Here is a 6,258-nt window from a genome sequence, read left to right as displayed (position 1 = left end):
GGTCTGGCCAAGCTGGAGGAGAGCGATATGCTCCCTTACACACAATATATTAGACGCAAGTTGTGTATCGTTAACCAGCTGGAAGAGATATTTCCTGGGGTTAAAATGTACTAACATAGTTTGGTATAGAACAGCCACCTTGTAGTGGCAAAAAATATTACTATACACACACACACACACACACACACACAGACACACACACAGACACACACACACACAAACACATACATACACACACACATGCACGCACTCATCTGAATAAGTTAAACATACATAACCATGTTCGCAATAACATACTTGCATGTCAATACGCACATAGCTGATATACAAGCGAAAAATACGTTCATAATGCACATACAAATGCAAAACAGTGTGTGAGTACAAATATGGACTCGCACGAACAAGCACGCTCGCATATACATACACACATATATGCATAAATAACTCTATACAGATAGTATTGTCTAAATTCCAATGATAGAGGTTTCTATGTTTGCTAGAAAGCAACTCCTTCGATAGAGGAATATTTGAAACAATAAAAACGACGGATTCGTTAAAGCGCATCACTTCGCAAAGGTTCCAGGATTGCTTCGAACAGTCGAAAAAGCGCCTGGACCGATGTATTACTTTAAATGGAGAATACTTTGAAGGCGGTAAAAGTGTAAAAATGTAAAACTAAGTGAATAAAATAATATTACAAAATTCCGGTTCCTTTTGGGTACTCCCTCGTACTTTACAAAGTGTGTTTAATCTGTATATGAGTTATCACCACTTGGATACATACATACATACATACATACATGCACATAAAATAAACCTATGCATATAAAAGTGGCTATACATTAGAGTATCTATGAGTATTTTGTATGTTTGTAAACATGTGTGTGTGTGTGTGTGTATGTGTGTGTACCTGTGTGTATGTATGTACGCGTAAGTATATGTATATACCTATGTTACATCTATTCATTTGCGACTGGTGTATATATATCTTTCTTACTGGATATATAAATGGTTTTGTTTTGTTTTGCTTTTTTTACCAAAAGCATCTTCTCTACTTAATCTTCTAAGATCCCGTTATTTTACTCGGCTTTCCTAAGTTCTAAGTAAATATGGTGGACGACCTTCTAGCTAGATAGCTTGTTTGAATTTCCTTAAAGCTAATTGAAAGAGAAACATAGCTGAACAGGAACTGTTGGCAGACTACGGTTGCTTAAGCACCAGTCTACTAAGACTTGGCAGAAGAAACACTACGAAGCAGCAGCAGCAGTGGCAGCTACAACAACAGCAGCAACGTCAGTAGCAGCAGCTACTAAGCAATCAAAAACAACAGTATCCAAAAATAACAATATCAACACAAACGGTAGCTTTATCAAAAACAATAATTTCAACAGAAAACAAAAGATTAGCCATTACTGGTTTTATAAAGGATATCTCTATGCATTCCATACTTTTTGTTCCTCTTTTACATTTGTTTCGAAGTGTTTTTATTTGATGTTAGTTTTTGATTTTCAACTTCCATCTTCTCTTTCTTAAGTTTTTCTCAAATGGTGGTGGTGGTAGTAGTGGGGTTTAGAACAGTCAGAGAATTATTAATCTTAAAAGTGGTGCCTTCGATTCTAATTACAATAATGAAACATGAATAATTCAATTATTCTTTAATTTAAAACAAAATTTAATTGCATTTAATGGGGATGGTAATAACTTGCAATAAATAGATACAGCATAAATTCGCTATTTTCTTTTTTGAGTGGTTTGTAATTGCTTACTATTCGAGGAAATAAAATATTGCCTATATGGTATGTTTTCGTCTTTGTTCTCGTTATTGTTGTTGGCCTTTTGGATAGTTTATTGGGTTTTTTTCCTGTTGTTGAAGTCGACGACAACAGTGATGATGATGATGATGATGATGATGATGATGATGATGATGATGATATTGTTATATGATGATTTCTGTTTCTTGTTTATTATTACATCCATTAATTTACATTAAATGAACTGAAAAAAATGCAGATACGAAAATGGTCGAGGCGTTTTCTACAAAGGAGGTCAATTTTTATATATTATTTTATTGTTTTATTGGTTTCAGCAGAGGTTGTGGCCATGCTGGGGAATAATTTGCAACACACAGGTAAATAGCATTAATTGATAATGAATACACATTTCGATTTCTTGAAAGAAGGAAAGAAATTGATTGTCATCATTATTATAATTTCGCTACGTTTCTTCAGTGTGTTCCAGAAAATGTCCTTGATGATAGAAACAATCGTAAGATACTCAAGAACTTCACTTACTCATAATTTCTTACAAATGATCTGAGAAAGTACAATACTTCTTTCTTTTATCCTCATTCTGAGTCAGCGTTTTGCGTGCCATTGCTATGTAGGTGACATTTTCTGCCAGGATTCCACAAAGACAGCACTTCACACCTTCACGAAACTTGTATATGTCTTTACACACAAACACACACATGTATACGTATGTATATATATATATATATACTAACGTTAGTATCGCCGGTGATGTGGCCAACCTTTTCATGGCATGGTGGGACAGAAGGCTTAAGGAACGCCTGACACAGAACTCAATACTCGTGGACATGTACTCTCGCTATGTCGATGATATCAACGTAGTGGTGAAGGCACCCCCCACAAGAGAGTACTCTTGAAATAGAAATAGAAACTAATACTATGGAGAGCATCCAGCAAATAGCTAACTCCATCCACCAGAGTATTAATGTCACGATAGACTACCCTACTAAACACCCTAACCATGGACTACCAGTACTAGATACAGAACTCTGACTGGAAACTGAGGATAATAAAACCAGAATCCTCCATTCACACTATACAAAACCTATGGCCTCCAAATACCTGGTCCACCGGAACTCAGCTATCGTGGACAATGCCAAATTCAATATATTGATGACAGACCTCGTCATAGTAATGCGAAATGTGTTCCGCATGTGCGACCCCACAGTGTTAAAGAGACACATGCAACATTTCGTTTACCGCATGCAGTTCTCAGGTTACAGCCATAAAGAAAGGATCAGAGTATACAAAGGAGCTATGAGGAAATTTGAAACTATCAAGCGTAACGATAGGAATGGAATTTGCCGACTTTATAGGAGCAAGTCATGGAACACCATTGAAAGGAGTAAGAAGAAAATAGGGAAGGCCAACTCATGGTATGATAGCCACAAATACCAGAGTGTCATGTTCGTCGACACCACCCCAAGAGGCAAACTGGCGTACTGCTTTAGAAGGACCTAGAAAACTTTAGCTAAGAATTAGGGTTGTTGAAAAGCCAGGCAACCCTATCAAATCCCTAATCGGTAGAACCTACCCTTTCAGTAGAACCCCCTGTACTGATAGGAACTGTACTGTATGTAGATTTAGCCCACAGAAAAACTGTAAGACCATAAATGTAGTTTATAGTATAAGATGTACAGAGGGACGATGCAGTAACAAGACAACGACGTATATAGAGAAAACAGCCCGGAGCATAGGAGAGCGAGTAAATGGGCACTGGAGGGAACTTAAGGAAGAGAAGAGCTCATCGGTTCTGTACCAGCACGCCGAGCAGGAACACGGGGCCTCACTCAACAGCATAGAAGTTAAAATCTTGTCTACACATAGAACAGACGCAACGCTTAGACAAGTTACAGAAGCTACACACATAATAAACCTAGCCTGAATGGGAAACTGGAATGGAACACAAGCACATACCCCTAACACACCACAACATATGACAGAATAAGATCCCCATAAACTGATAACAATATGGACAACATATAATACAATACACAGATAAACAAATGGAATTAAATAACTATATACGTTAACAAAATAAAATAAAATTAAATACAAAAAAAAGAAAGAATAGAAAAAATAAGTAGGTATAAACACATGAACAAATAAATAAAAACAAATTAAGCGAACGTGTATAAACAAAGGATACAGATAAAAAAGGCACTCTCCATACACACACACATGCACTCACTAAACATAGACACACATAAGGGTATACGCATGCGCAAATAAAGACACATACAATAGGAATACAAAACGGCTGGTCGTTAGTAAGGAAAGATACACAAATAAGAAAGAAGAAAGCAAAGGACCAAAGGAAAGACACACAAATAAGAAAGAAGAAAGCAAAGGTCCACTGATGAAGATACAGAAGTGTAACGAAAGAACTCTGGCCGAAATACGATTAATGTAAAATAAAGCTGAAGCAAATTAACACCAAATATATAGTGCGTGTGTTTTTATTGGCTAAACTGGCAACATGACCATCCTCAAATACAACATATATAACTAGGTTTAAGAAGAGACAAAATATAGATAATCATCCTATAGTTATGATTTACATCAACAAAATAAATACACACACACAATAAATACACCAAGACAAGGAACATATCAATATAATCATTATACACACACACACATATATCTGTGTGCCTGCGCGCGCGCGCGTATATGAGAGAGAGAGTTTAGAAGGATATATTATCCAGGCGGTACCATGGTGGCTCACAGTTATATTCCAGGTTACAGCTACCTGCATTTATTAGTCTTTAACGTCTGTGACGACTATGAGTTATAACGCTGTAAATTCCTCCGATGGGTAATTCCGTTTTCGCTTCCCTGGACGGTAAATAATTTCAGGAGTGAATTTTTGCAATAATTAAAACGATATAGAATGTAGGGGCTTGTTCACCCATCAAATTTATTTCCTTTTATCTTATAATTTCATACACCATATTTTTAAACGAAAATAAATGTATATACATATCGCTGAGACCTCCTTCGGTCCTGATCATGGGGTTGCACCTAAAATGTTCCCTCCTAGGCACAAGTCCGGGCAAGGTTGTTTATGGAAAATCAGCAGTCGATCATGTATACCGGCCTCCCCTCTCCACACCACCAGTATTATCCAAGGGAAAGGCAAAGGCGGATACAGCTTGGCACCTGTGACGTCGCAACTCATTTCCACAGCTGAGTGAACTGGAGCAACGTGAAATAAAGTGTCTTGCTCAAGAACAAAACACGCAGCCCGGTCCGGGATTCAAACTCACAACCTCACGATCGTAAGCTCGACGCTCTAACCACTGAGCCATGCGCCTCCCCCCACTACATACACAAGTACGCACGCACGCACGCACACACACACACACACACACACACACACATACGGTAAATGAAAAGCGGAAGATGGAATTTTCGAGTTTTTATTAATCACGACATTTGTTTCGACACATCTAGCATCGATCCCTACGGGTGAGACACTTAACGACTGATTCAGAAGCATCCAGCGGTGCAGATGTGTCTCATCAGGTAATAAACAGATATAACTTGTAAAGATAACAGTTCCGCTATGTATCTTCTCATTTTGTAGAAAGAAAATTAGCAAAACAAAGGATATATCTTCATATAAATAGAAGATCAAAAATCAAATCAAATCACAGATGTAAAAACGAAACGAACACGCAATACAGCAAGAAAAGTATTGAAAATAATCGTTAACAGATAAAGATGTATAAACGCCCTCGCGCAAACTGCATGGCGAGTGAACATTCGTTCGTACAAGCATCCACGAAAATATAAGCATACGCACACGTGTGGTTTGGTGCACACATGATCACATGCATACACACACACACACACACACACACACACACACACACACACACACAAACACACATAAAGTTAAATAAATAGATACATACATACATACATGCATACATATTTCGCGTCATGCTTAGAAGCGATGCACATTACCAGAATTTCCGACTCGCGTCGGATAAACATGCCACTCCAAATCCTAGTTATAGTATTTGTGTGATTTGCATTGGGACTCGTTAGTTTGTATTGTTATAGATTTATGAAATATATAAAACCAAGTAATGTTGACTGTTTCTATACGTACGTTTTAGATAACTGCGCAATAGATAAGACGGGAATTTTATCTCTAGCGCAAAATCTTCCTCAGTAATACACACATCTATCTATCTATCTATCTATCTATCTATCTATCTATCTATCTATCTATCTATCTATCTATCTATCTATCTATCTATCTATCTATCTCTTCTCACGGACGTGCTGTCACATCGGCTGCGAAGGTAAACGTTTATTTGGCCTTTTATTGTCCACATTTTGTTGGAATTTTTAAATAATTTTTTTGCGAAGCACCTAGGCTTCATTTGTGTGTATTTTCAAGGGCAGGAATTGACCCCCAGGGGCAGTTTCGGCCCTA

At 37.5% G+C, this 6,258-nt stretch overlaps 1 protein-coding gene across 1 annotated transcript in view; it reads right to left on the bottom strand.

Annotated features, from left to right (window-relative positions):
* Nucleotides 1-6,258, bottom strand: part of LOC106877840 (aminopeptidase N) — a 178,561-nt gene that overhangs the window by 133,244 nt on the left and 39,059 nt on the right. The window lies entirely within an intron of this gene.

The sequence above is a fragment of the Octopus bimaculoides genome, chromosome 3 (assembly GCF_001194135.2).
Source record: "Octopus bimaculoides isolate UCB-OBI-ISO-001 chromosome 3, ASM119413v2, whole genome shotgun sequence".
Taxonomy (NCBI): domain Eukaryota; kingdom Metazoa; phylum Mollusca; class Cephalopoda; order Octopoda; family Octopodidae; genus Octopus; species Octopus bimaculoides.
The sequence above is the reverse complement of the archived record's forward strand: the minus strand, read 5'-3'. Positions and strand labels throughout refer to the sequence as shown.